Source organism: Pinus tabuliformis, chromosome X, assembly GCF_031772625.1.
Source record: "Pinus tabuliformis cultivar Carrire ecotype Pingquan chromosome X, CPIR1, whole genome shotgun sequence".
NCBI classification, from domain to species: Eukaryota; Viridiplantae; Streptophyta; class Pinopsida; order Pinales; family Pinaceae; genus Pinus; species Pinus tabuliformis.
The window spans coordinates 135,260,610-135,275,479 of NC_142308.1; the positions used below are offsets into that span (position 1 = coordinate 135,260,610).

The 14,870-nt window shown below is 33.0% G+C and overlaps 1 pseudogene; it reads left to right on the top strand.

Moving 5' to 3' along the window:
- Window positions 1-6,780: 6,780 nt before the first annotated feature.
- LOC149138832 (uncharacterized) lies at window positions 6,781-7,327 on the top strand (annotated as a pseudogene).
- The last annotated feature ends 7,543 nt before the right edge of the window (window positions 7,328-14,870 follow it).

Sequence of the window (14,870 nt, forward strand, 5' to 3'; positions counted from 1 at the left end):
CCTTGTTCCCCTTATGTGGTTGTGATTAATCCACTTGGGTGCACACATGGGACACGTGCCACCTCTGCATGGTAACTATGTTGTAGGGTCGTATGCCAAAAGTACCAAAGCTTTGACTTTTATACTCATCACTTTGAATGACCACATATTTTGATTTAGGAAACCTTTTTCACACTTTAACATACTACTAGAAATATATTTTTGAACACTAACTATCTAATCAATTTCTAAGAGATTCCGATCTAATCTAAGAAACTGAAAATATATCCAATTTTCCATCATAATTTGTCTTCTCACAACCACATGAGATGTGCTTGACATCAATGCCAACATATTTTCAGCAACCTTCTATTCCTTCTCTCTCCTTAAAAGGTGTTTTGACTAAAAAAAAATAATCCATAATACTTAATTGGTTCCTCTTATGTTATAACTCATATTGATTTCACTCAATACATAAATTTTTATTCCATTTTCAATTCCCCTCAAATGCCTATCCAATCTTTTATGTCTTATGACATTCTAAAATAATGTAACTTTCCTTCTCTAACTTCCTATAAGAAATTGAAAATAGAATAACATTAGTCCCTTACTCAAATTTAATCCACTTTCTTTTGACCAATTCATAAAGCTGTTCTTCCAATGAGTTGGAATAAATTTGAATGGGTTAATAGGATTATGTTTCTACTCCTACAATCAAAAATAATTTAACCTTGGAGAGTAATTAAATTTGTTCTACCCTTCTAATCCAATATTTATCATATTTGTTTATGACATGCGAACTTCAAATGTAACCGGTCCACTGTCTTTCACATTCACATAGACAAAAATTTTAAAATTACAAAAAAATATTACTACATTATGTATTACCCTTGTTAAAACATATTTTTACATTATTATCATATGAAAATAATCAAAAAAATCAATTTTCTCAAATTGGTTTAGTTATTTTTACTATACCCCAAAAATTATTTCTAAGAAATTATTTGCTTAAAAATAATTAATCTACTTTTAGTGCAAGCCATAAAATTTCTTTCAGTAAGTTTTATTGTTATACTTTTTCTAGCTTAGTCTAACTTATAAAAGAAATGTCATTTTTTCAGGTTAAAAACATGATTTTAAATTTCTTAATCCATATAATTCGAGTGTCAGGGTTTTGTTTTTAATGGCTAAATACATTTATGCATTAAAAAAATCTAAATAATAATAAGAAATCTTTATATTTTCAATTATGGCTTTTCCTTTGACATTTGGACAATGGGTGTTATCACAGCAGAGTTGTTCAATGGTTAACCACTATTTATGTAGTAAGGCATTCCTTTTGAGAGTAAATCCCCTCTGAGGCCACCTGTGCTTTCATGAGTAGTTCATTTGGATGTTAGATGATTAAAATAATTTAGACCATTGGATTGATTTTTGACAGCTATTAGTAAGTTACAGGCATTAGTCAGTTAGGTTGTTATTCAACCTGCTCTCCAAATCCTGGAGCTTGGAAAAAAGATATTGGATATAAACCATGGACATCACCGAGCAGAGAAGCCACTAGATGAAGCTCATAAAATTTTTGGTTAAATTTCTCAAGCCTTTTCCACTCAACCTCAACATGATTCAGAGGCTTTTCATAGCCATTTGTAGGATTTCAAAGGCTTTTCACTTCCATTTGCAGTCTTTCTCCATGTTTTTGTGGATTTCTCTCTACTCCAACAAACCTTGACTCTTTAATTGAGGCAAAGGCTTTTACTACAGCAAGAGTTGAATCTTTAATTGTGGCAGAGGGTTCTAGAATTGAAAGCTTAAGCTTTGGTTCAATGCAAGAGAGAAGAGTTTAATGGATTAGATGATAACCCAATGATCTCCTCTTTTATTGCTATAAACAGTGAAATTCCAAGGTTTTGAGTATTGTAAGATTGTTTTTTTTTAAGTAATTTTAATGTGTATCTAGTTTCATGTGGGAAACTACCTGCCAATATGCTAATTTATTAAATTTCCATTTTAAAATATCTTACAAAATATCTTACAGGGGTTTGAAGCTTTTTTACTTCCAAAATACATTGAAATTCAAGGATTTTGAGTTTTATATCATTGTTTTATAGTTTAAATAACTTTTTTGTTTTTTCTTTGCAATGAAAACCACCTGATAATTACACTCTCAAGAAGTGGTGGTGTAGCTACTAATATGGAACCGTTAGAACAATGAAAGGGATTTTTGAATGCCTGTATATCAATAGTGAGAAAAAATGTGAATGGTGGCCTGAACACTAAGAACAAAGAAATAGAATTTTGAAGGCATGTGTATGAAATGTTAGCAAAACCAACATCTTTCCAGTAAGCCTGGTGATAAAGAATCTCCCCATCACACAAGAAAGACTATATTTTAACATTCATATTTTTTAGACCTGATTCATTTTTAGTTCTAATACAAACGAGGATGAAATGTTGAAAAACAAATTTGCTCCTAAACAGAATGGAAAATGGTTTCATGCATGCACATCAGGAAAATTTAGAAAAGTTGAGAACTGAACCTCAACATACAAAGACGCACAAGGAAGCAATTGCATTTGAAGAAGTAATTGTTTCAAATGAGAATGGCAACTGGAAGCTTGATAACAACAAAACAAATTTTGAAAGGCCAATTATATAAAGTGTGAGTGAAACTATCTTCTATGTAGGATGCCTAATGAGAAAAAATGCACTGGTTAGACATTAAATATATTGAATGGAAAAATGCTTCATGCATGCAACCTACAACTAAGAGTAGACTAGAAAAGTTCAATATTGAATTTCAACCTATGTTGGAGACATATACAAAAGAATTTGCATTTGAAGAGGCCATTGTTGCAAGTGTGAATGGAAGCCAAAACCTTGAGAAGAATAGAAGCAATTTGAAAGGGTTATTTATATCCAAGGTAAGGAAAATTAGTTTTTTTTGCGTCCTTTGACAAACTAATGAAAAAATATAAACTCTAGCATTCATGGGATACATAATTGGATTTTAGTTGAATTGATGTAATCCCCCCTCTTTTGCATTGTTTCGATTTGTAGATATTTTTTTTTCGGAGGGTTGTGGTTATCGATATGATGTCAACATTTCGCTGAATATTTAGCAAAGTTTGTAGTTTAGCGGCTTCGCTAAATTTGGGGATTTCTAAATGTGTCCACGCCTGTACATAGTTGGATTTTAATTTATTTTTTGTTGTGATAATTTTTTTTAATTCATGGGATATGTTGTTTGATTTTATTTGAATTGATGTAATCCCGTTTTTTGCATTGTTGGGATTTGTAATCTTTTTATGGATGGTTGTGGTTATCAATATGACATTTTCAGAAGCAGGTATTATCTATAATGATATCCTTATGATTTTAATATCATGAAGTAGGATATGATGTCAATAATAATAATAATCATAAAGGGGTTGTCTCCAATTTTCTTATTCAATATTTATTATAAAATAGCTATTTTCAATAATAAGATATTTTTTTTATCTTAATTTAAAAATTTTATCTTATTAAAATTTAACAATTATGTATTATACAATATTTTAGTATATAAAAAATTTAATTTAAATAAATATAAAACATACTTTTTTGACAATTATAAATAATATATATATATAGTATATAAAAAAATAATTTAAATAAATATAAAAAATATTTTGTTAGTTAAAAAACATATAAATATAAAGACAGATTTTTTTGACAGTTATAAATAATATATATAAATAAATAGCACACAAAATATGGTATAATTTCAAAATATTTTTAACTATGTCTTATTGTTTAATGTATTTAAAAGTAGATATTGTTCAACTAGTGGCTTTTACCTCTAGATGTCTTTTCATTAATGACTTCTTTAAAGTAGCTTGCTCATTTCTCTTGGTGATAAATTTCTTGATATTATCTTTGTTTTGAAGTTAACTTCTTAGGAAAATAATATTTCACTTTTTCAAATGTCATTTTTATTATCATTAATGATTTCTTTAAAGTAGTTTGCTCATTTCTCTTAGTGAGAACTTCGTTGATATTATCTTTGTTTTGAAGATAACTTATTAGGAAAATAAACTTTTACTTTCTCAAATGTTATTTATACAATAGAAGCAGATAAAAATGAGAATAACGTTTATATTTATTATTAGTTAGTAAATTTATATTAACCTTGAATTAGATTATATTGAAAATACTTTAAAGATGTCTATTAATGGTTTTGAATCAAGATCTGATTTAAAGATGTTTATTAATAGTTTTGAATGAAGAGGTTCTTTACAATATGGTTTAGATTTCCTCAATAAAATTGTGAAATTATTTCCTTACTAAAATTGCATATAAAATGGTTGTATCCAAATTAGGACAAAACGATTTAATAGGTATGAAAGCTTGACATGTAACTGACAGGAATTTTCCATAGTTAGGGGAAATAGACATCATAGAATATTTGAAATATGAAATGGGTACAAAAAATTATTTAATGAATGGTCATAAAAATATCCACTTCTCTCCTATAAAAAAAAATATTATAAAGTTGTTCATAGCCCCTTCCTAGTGAAATACATAGCCAAGTATAGTCATCTCTCGCAGGATATCATGTTGAATAAGGGAAAGCTCATGGAGGCTACCATAAGAGTTCACCATGGTATCCCTCAATATTGAATTAAAGTGAATTAAAGTTATTATATCAGTTAAAAGAATTATTTAATTAATCCTCAACAAAAGATCCACTTCTCTCCTATAAAAAAATATAAAGTTGTTATGTCAATGACTATATATATATATATATATATATATATATATATATATATATATATATATATATATATATATCTTTCATAGATATCCTTTAAACTAGTTCATCCAATGGTAAATTCTGAATTTCTCATTGTCAAAAAGAAGAATTTTCAATATAAACTTCTTGTACCACAAATAATATAAACTCCCAAAAGAATTTATGAAAGGACCAGAAAAGGAAAATCCAATCACATTAAAGTGGTAAAATAAAATTCTCAAAAAAAAAAAACTTTCAATATAAACTTCATGTACCACAAACAATGTAAATTCCCAAAAGAATTTAAGCAAGGACAAGAAAAGGAAAATCCAATCACCTTAAGAACAAGTGGTAAAGGACTATAAGCTTTTGATAAGTGAAACAGTTCAATATTGTAAAAGAGAACCTTTTTTTATCAAATATTTGTTATCGGAACTTGAAAGAGAATCTTTGAAGATCGAGAGGAAATATATGTTGGAAATTTTATAGAATATGTAAATTTGGCATCATGTAAGTGACTTATCTTTATCTTCTAGCTTTGAATGGCATTTTTATTATTTTTTATATTCAGTGATCTTCTATATCTCACTATGGCTTTGAAGCTTATAGATGACCATCACTTCCTCGCCTGTCAGATAGAAGGTGAGAAGATGAAGAGATCTCAACTGTAATATTGTTCAATACTCTAGAAAAAGTTCTAATATATGACTTAAATATCTTCTTGGTTGTTGAATTCCATTTCCAAGAAGTGATCCATCCAAGATGAATCTTTTTTCTTGTAAGAAGCTTTCTTTTGAAGCATCTATTTGAAGAATTAGTGGTTTTATGACAATTATCACATGGATGAAGATCAAAACAATGATCTTAAATATGGCCAAAACTTTCACAATGTTGGTATTTCACAATCTATGATGTTGTGAAAAGGAGCAAAATTTGGAACAACTGAAGGTGAACTATCATGAAGAAATACAACACTAAAACTGGATGGGTTTTTAGTAACTTGGAACATGAAAGGAAACCTCATTATCATATCCAAGTATGTTTGTATTCATATTATGGACAAGCTCTTCCCAAGGTCTGATGATTGGCTTGCGAAGTGCATGATGGATTTCCAGACCTGTATTCAAATATGCTTATGAAATGTACATTTGATCTGAATTAACCTCAACTTTATTGACTTGAGGGTTTACAAGTTGTTGATTGGATCATGTTTCAAAGTCGGGTAGGGAATTGTTCTGAACAAAAACAAGTCCAGAATGATTTATTTTCTGTTGTAACTCCTCTTGTTGTAGCCGAGATTCAAGTGGCACAATATCAATCCGTTGTTATGCATTTTGCAGGGAGGATTGAATATCTTTGAGAGTGTCTTTATTGAATTTAACTGTTCTTTTGGGAGTTGAAACAATTACAATTCTTAATAAATCTAATAAATTCTCAATCTTAGCCATTTAAAAACTTCAAAAAAGGTTTATTGCAACTCCACCTTATGTTTCAAGAGTACTAGTTAATCCACTCTTCTTTGAGCACAAATATTCATTCACAGAGTGAGGGCAGAAATGGGTGTTGGTAGGTCTATTTACACTATCAAATGATACCATAACCCTTTGAGAAATGTCTTGATAATTATCAACATTTGTTCACAATGAAAATAAGAGGTAACACCCATATTATGGTTGCATACCACTATTCATACTAAGAGATAAAAATATTATTTTCGCCGATGTCACTCTCTCAAAATGGCCTACTCAACTATTAATGCTCAAATTTTCATTATATTGGTCAATATTCATACCCACTGATCCAATGAATATCAATAAAGTTACAAATAATAATACCTTACAATTGCCAAGCTCGTGGCCCTCCTTAACACATCAACCTTGACATAATAGGTTGGAGCTTAATCTAGATTTGAACTCAAAATCCCTTTATTTCCCTGTGGATTTGAACTTGTAATTTATTCAATCACCTGGCCATAATCAATTTCAATTTTCTTTAATCTTCTCACAATTATTTTTTCTTGGCAAAGGATGGCAAATTTGGACATGGATACAGTGTCCCTCTAATACAAAGAATTTTTAGTAGCCCAAACAACCGAAAATGGCCACACTTATGCCTACGAACTACAGTTGCAGGAGGTCCTCGTACCTCTGATCCGAACACCATGAAACTGCTAAGAATGCCTCTAATTCTGGTGGAAATTCAAGCTGCTCTAAGATGGGTGAAGGTGATGAAGGGGAGATCACACTGCTATTGAGAATCTCAGCCCTCGAGTTTGAGAAATTCCAAAAGGAGATCGCTGACCATAAGAAGGAAGAGGAAGAAATGTGTTGTTTTTCTGAAGACATTTACAGAAAAATCCATGATGCTAAATTTTCCTGCAGCATTCAAGAAATGTCAGAGGATTAGTGGGAAGCCACTGGGGAAAAGATATGAGAAACCCTTCGATGCCAAGAAGATTAGTAAGGATGCAGGCAATTTAAATTATATTACAAAGGTATGATAAACGCTGAGAATTTAGATGGGATAGTTGTTAGAAATAAAGCTATCATTGTCTTCCAATTTCATACACTCTAAAACTCGCCCATCCCTTCAACTGAACATGAATTTGAGGGTAGATTATTCTAGCATATTGAATCTACAAAAGAAGTGGGAATATTGATTGCTATTACATCTTTGTTAAGAATATTTCTGCTTACTTTGATAGGCAAACAACAATCCTGAGCTCTATTATCTCTGTTAGTTCGAGAACTATTGCATGTTGCAACACATTTCTTAGAACTTCAAACACCAAGAGTATCTCTTCTAGGAGGTAGTCATCTAGAGCCAATGGTGGTATGGGAGTAGTGTTATTACCAATTTCATTGCACATTCAGAATTCCAATAGAGACATAAATGATCCATGCATCTAGGGAAATCCATAACCTGCAATCACAAAAAGCAGTTTGAGACTATGCCCACTTGCTTAGAAACACTCTTCCAAATAACTTCCATTGGTTTGGAGGAGCAAACAAAATAAGAGTTACAGGACATAAATCATAGCTATAATTTAACTCACAAAACATTCATGAAATGAAAAACTGATGGAATAGTTGACATGCACAGAGAGGCCACAAAACAAGTGGCTCAAATATGAGCAAGGAATGATATCGCCTACTTCGATACCATGTAAGACACATGCATGGTAAAGGAAGCATATGAATGATAAAAAAACGAGTTACATATATTATTGACATGATATACATTTATAGTACATTGTACATGACTGTTGGATTCATCTTTTAATGTCTCTTAGACTCTGGTGGTTGTTCACATTCCACACGAACTGTTGGGACACAGTCCCCTAGGGTCAATTTCGTGGTTAAAAGAACTAATTTTGGGCCAGAAATCCCAAGTTTTTGTATGCAAAGTGTAAACTCTCTGCAATTTGTGGTCACAGAGTATGTAGACGTAAAGTTTCATAAAGGGTTTTTGCCCATATTTTATGTAAGTTGTGTTAGCTTTAGAAGATCAAGGTAGTTTAATTTGGATGGTGATGAATGTAATGCATCATTAACAAAAAGAGAGAGGAGTCTTAGAATAAAAGAAAGGCCATGTAGCTTTGTGCGCATAGGTCTATGGTAGAAGTCTGTAGCTGAGTGTGCGGACTGCTGTAGCTGAGTGCGTTGTGTAGCTAGAGCTTGTAAGAAGACCTCAAGTACTAATAAAGAATATTAGTCTAGAAATACCTATGTTTTATATATTTACTTCTATTGTGAATAAATGTGTTTATGTTATGCTGAATAATGGTTTCATGATTTATTGCTATATTGATGCACGAATCTATATGTTTTACATTTTTATCTAAACACAAGTGATAATATATGTTTATGTGAATAATATATTAATGCACATTGAAGTTATCATATAGTTACACTGATCTAGGTAAATACGGAAGTAATAGTAATTACATAAGTGCGTAAGTGGTTGATTCACGTAGTTAGGGTCTGCGAATGATATTCGTAGACCTTTGCAAAGGTTTAGAGGCTGATTAAAAGAATTATATCGATAATCCCTAAAAGGATTATCGATCTACGTGAAGGAAGCATTAGCGCATGAAATGACATCACTACCACCTCTAGGTGTGGAAACTTGGTTCTCGCATCCCCCCATACTACTTCAGGTGAGACTTCAGTCCAGACTTCATGGATTGATGCCAAAAAGGCCAGTAGTGTAGGGATTTGTTTAGCTAAGATAATGTTGCACCTAGTTCAAGACCATCTAAGCCAACAAATGGCTTCGTTGATCTCCCATACCTTGCAACGGAGGATTCCATAACAACATCCTTGATCATTAGCAAACCAAGTGGTGCATTGCATGAGATTTCTCCATTGGGTCTAGTAAGTCTGCGAGAAAGAAAGAAGAATGAAGAGGCCTAGTCAAAAATCGAGTAGTTGGTTGAAAATTAGAAGAAAGATTTCTAGAAAAAGCCATTGCAGAAGCGCAACACACTGTAAAGGAATGGGAGGAAGAGCGTGATTCTGACAGAAATCAAAAATCTCCCTCACCACAAAGAGAGGAAGAAGAATGATTAGAGCAAGGTGGTGTAGATATGGAAAGCAGTCCCTTCCGAGTGAAGCGAAATGGGGAGTAGGAGAAGGAGGGGCCGTGCAAAAATTCCAAAGACACCAAGTCATCATTGGACCTGATCACCTTCGCAGAGGGTGACTTGGATGACATCAAGGATAAAGTAAGGGACATGATGGCAGAACTGTTACTGTAGCTCAAGTAGTAGCAGAAGCAAGCCTTCGTTGACATTCAGATAGGTTTGTGCGAGCTCTAGATCCAAACTACTCAATTGCAGGTTGGTTTAGGGTAGAGCAACACGGCGTCAACTAGTTTAGTGTTGGGGACCACTAGAGTAGTAGATATGGTTCAATCTTTGGATCCTTGGGCCATCCCACTGCCTGATGTAGCCCTAAGCATGGATAGTGATGCTGATAAGGTTTCTTTAAGGAACATTGGTCTCAACATGTCCACGCTCGCAAGTGAATTCCTTCACATGCTGCAAGCAAGTGTGATCATGTAACATAGGGCTCGAGGGCAGCATGCACTGAGTGTGATCAACAAGCAGAGGGTCAACAACAGAAACTTTTTCATTGAGAAAAAAATATCGATAGACACCTAGAAGAAGATCCAAGAGAAGAATGAGTGCATTGCAGCGGTGGTAGCGGAAGCGTGCAGAATTTTTCTAGAACTGAACATCCCCAAAGAGGCACCTGTGGAGGACAAGATTTAGAAGTTAGCTACAGGTGTGCGTGATGCTCGGACTGAGATGTCTAAGCTTCAATTTGATCTAAACTGCAAGATTATAGAGCTCGATTTGAGGGCACAAACTTCAACTCCACAAGAGGTCAGAGAATAGCGCGAGGCAGCTGTCAAGAATGTAGTCATTGCAGTAGATGCCACGGTGGTAGAATTCACTGTGCTCTTCAAGCAATCGATGGAGATCCTCACCAGTCTCCAGGAATATCCCACATTGAAGAGGTTGAATAGGCAATGGAATTACATAAGCAGTATGGTGAAGCAAAAGTGACGGCGTGCACCATCGCCATCACATAGATATTGGCCAAGTTGCAGGAGGCAAAGGAACTAAAAGAACGTGCAGAAGTAGAAGAACTAAAAGAGGAAGTCCTCAAGGCCAACTTGGCATCTTGGATGGATGAGGCCTATATACTTTCTGCCACCATTGGGCAGAAGTTTTCCAACCTGTAGAAAGCACGGCAGAAGATCCACGCATATAGCACACGACCAGCAATGGAGCAGCTGGTGGAGTAGGTCAAGCAGGCAGCTACATAGTGTACAACTGAGGTTGCAATGGTACAAGTGTAGTTGCGAGATCTTCATAGCAAGATATTTGCACTAGCAGAGTGACTTGGGGGTTTTTCATCATATTTGTGTTGGAGGCCTCTTGGGAGGGGGTCCCCTAGGGTCAATTTTGGGGTTAAAAGCCCAAGTTTTGGGGCAAAAAGCCCAATTTTCATATGTAAAGTGTAAAGTCTCTAAAATCTGTGGTCATGGAGTGCGTAGATGTAAACTGTCATGAAGGGTTTATTTCCTTCTTTTATGTAAGTTGTGTTGGCTTTAGAAGATCCACCCATGTTCCGTGGACCATGGGATTTTATAAAAAGGAGAATCTTAGAAAAGTCTAAGGAAATTTATGTTGGATGATGATCAATGTAATAATTCATTATGAAAAAGAGTGAAGAGTCTTAGAATAGAAGAAAGGTCGTACAATTGTGTGCGTAGAGACCTAGGGTAGAAGTCCATAGCTAAGTTCGTGGACCCCTGTAGATGACTGCACAGGGTAGTTAGAGTCTGTAAGAAGACCTAAAGTACTAATAAAGAAGATTACTCTGGAAATATTTGTGTTTGATGTATTTACTTCTATTATGAATAAATGTGGCTATGCTATGCTAAATAATGGTTTCATGATTTAATGCTATATTGATGCACGAATCTATATGTTTTACATTGTTCTTTGAATGCAAGTGATAATTTATGTTTACGTGAAGAACATATTAATGCATATTGAAGATATCAGATACTTAAGCCGATTTGGGTAAATAGGATAGTAAGAGTAATCACAATAATGCGTATGTGGTTAATTTGCCTAGTTAGGGTCCGCGAACGATAGTCATAGGCCTTCGTGAAGGTCTATAGGCCAATTAAGAGAAGTGTATCGATAAGACCTAAAGGCTTATCAATCTGCGCAAAGGCACAGTTAGGGCATAAAATGGAATCACTACCATATCTGGGTAAAGAAACTTGGTTCTAGCATCCCCCCATAGTGCTTCGAGTGAGACTTTAGTCCAGACCTCACGAATTGATGCCGAAAGGGCCAGTAGTGTAGGGATGTGTTTGGCTAAAATAACGCATGGCCCATTAAGCGAACACCAACCCATAGGGGATTAGGTATCCAACACAACTATACTTATGCAATCTGTTTTTTGTTATTTGTCAACACAACCACATTAACTAAATGGCTAGTAAAATGCCAATATGCATAAATCCACGATAAATATAAAAAAAATATTTCATTATACATTCAACTGTTGAAGTTAAAGAGTCATGAAAAAACTCTCTTTTTGAGTGAAATATTTGGGGAAAGGTTTTCAACTCAATATATTTCATCCCTCTTTACACTTGATAGATCTGGGGTTAAATATGCTAAATATTTTTAATTTTAATTTGGTGAGTTTCATTTTAAATTTTTTTAGTTACCTCAGTTTTTTGAGATGACACTGTTAGTAATTGAATGATGAAAAATGATGAAATACAAATTGTGAATGCAAAATGACATTGTAAGAATTTTGAATGATAGAAAATGTTAATAATGAGAATGTAATCAATTACAAACAATCTTCATTGTGATCAATTTGTAATTATTTTTTGCAAGTGTTATTATGGTCACGCCTCTTAGTTTTTGTATCCCTCCATCCCTCACCCAGTCTAACTCCATCTCCCTCTCCCAAGTTCTCTCTCTCTTCCTTCCTCTTCAACCTCCCTCTGTGTGTGCCCTATCGCACTTTCTTTCCACCACCCAATTTTTTTCGCTTTCTCCCACCCACTCTCCTCTCTCCCCCTTTCTCCCCCCTGTATATCTATGTGTCCTTCTATCTCTATCTCCTCCCCTTATTTTCTTATATATATATATATATATATATATATATATTCCCTCATCTCCTCTCTCCATCATTCCATCTTCATCTCTCCCTTGCCACTCCCTCTCTCTCTTCCTCCCTCTCTTTCCCTCTCTTTCCTACACTCTATTGCCCCCCGCTCTCTCTCTCTCTCTCTCTTAAATTTGATCCCATTATACTATATTTAAGAAAGAATATAAATTAAATAAACATAATTGGTTGTAATTATTAAACCTACATATTTTATCAATAATGTCAAAGAAAATATAATATTAAAAAAATTAAAAGAATCATGCACCATCTTTCATTTATCATTGTTAGTCGCCTTGCTAATAAAATAGTAAAAAACTTAAAAGAAACATGCACTATATTTGCTCTATAATTGTTAGTCAATTTGATTTCTCTCTTCACTTGGATCCTTGGCTAAGATGCATCTATTCCGGTTCTTTATAATATTATTTATATTATATAAATTTCACATATGTGTATATAAAATGTAATATTATTTTTAACTTTATTGAAACCTCAATGTAATATCAAAGGGGATATTTTTAGAATTTGAGGATAGAAGGATGGAGGGTTTAAAAATTTGTTATAACATTTATTTTTTTAGATGTAGTTAAAAGATGTTATATAATTCAATTAAAATAAAATATTTATAAAATATTTTGATTTCGAAATAAGTTATGGTTTTTGGGCTTGTCATATTTATAAGTCATGGTATTGTAACATAGTAATTAAAATCTTATATACATAATATAATAATTAAAAGCTTAAATTGATAAAATAATAATCCAAAGCATATATGGCCCATGGTATAATGATTTTATTTTATATCAAAAATTGTTTGTAATTTCACTAATAAAAACAAAATTAAAATATAACAAATTAAATTTTATTATTTTTATTACTTGGCTTAAACTAGTTTATTGCACTAAGAAATACTAAGGAGAATGTGGAATATTATGTTATTTTTTAGGTTATTATTATTGTTAGTTATAATATAGTTGGTATTAAAAATGATGACAATCTTTCTTACATTACATGTAACACATATACATCTACCACATACTTGGTTGTAGAGCACCTCTTGCCCAACAACCACATAAGTTAAATGGCTAGTAAAATGTCAATATGCATCAATCCACAATAAATATAAAAAATTTACTTCATTATACCTCTCAGTTGCTAAAATTAAAATGTCGTAAAAATCAATTAAATTATAACTCATTTCAAATTGTTATTATTATTAATATTCATTACAAAAAAGTAATATTTTAGTTAAATATATATACATTTAAAAAAATATTTAACAATATTCTTAACTATGGATATTCACCCCTTTTCTATAAGCATAACGCACTTGCTGAGCTCGATGCTCCCTCAACCTTGTTGATGGTGCTAGAAATTTGTCAACGGGTCTCCCCAATGTTAAATCCCAATTAGACCTGACATCGTTTGGAGTAGGAGACCAATTGAGAATATTGGCCTGGTTGCCATGTATTCTTATAGATTTTCCTTGGCTCTAATTGTTAGCAAGAGAGGAATGCATGGTCCCTTCAGAAAGCAAGAAGGTGATCGTAGTGAGCGTTTGGTTGTACGTGTGTCAAATTTAATCTCCCACCAAGGGAAAGAGTAAAGTAATCCTCTAAGAGAGAGGTAATAATGCCACACAAGAAGAGACACAGGAAAATAGGAGGGAATCATCTAACATCCAATGCAATATTCGAGAGGGATGGGACAATAATAACAACCATTATAACAAATTCTCAATAAGTAAGTACTAAAATAACTGTAATAGTTCAACTAATTTAGCATATATGAAAGAAAACATGAAATACAAACATCCACATAATAGTCTTAAAAATATTCATAATCCATGCATGAAGAACGTGTCATCCATAAAGGATTCTAGTATTAGCTAAGAGTTCCAAGACACATGTATACAATGAACATCACTAGATCTAATAGCAGAGCGTTGTAGCTATTCCTTACTCCTCCAAAGAACTAGTTTGTCTCTCTAATGCCTTGTGGGAGGAAAAAAGGTGAAAATACCTTTTCTCTTACAATGAGGGTGTAGATATAACAATGAGAAAGTGATTCTTCACCTTCCTTATGAATCTTCATCTACCCTCATGAATGGTTGACTTCCTATGAATTTTCAACTTTAGATAAATTTTAATATTCCATACATGTCCTTTGGACTTCCACTTTATAATAAACTTTTGAAAAATAATTTACATCATTGACCACAGTGGTGTGGCATGTGACAACTCATGACATGACATGACATGACACTACTCGCGTAGACTGCTTGAAGATGTGGTAATGTCAAGCCACAAATTCTACTATGTGTTGCATTTTTTCTTGAGAATACTTTTATTTTCACCTCCTCATGGAATGGTGATAAGTCGTCTTCATTGATCTCAAGTCTTGAG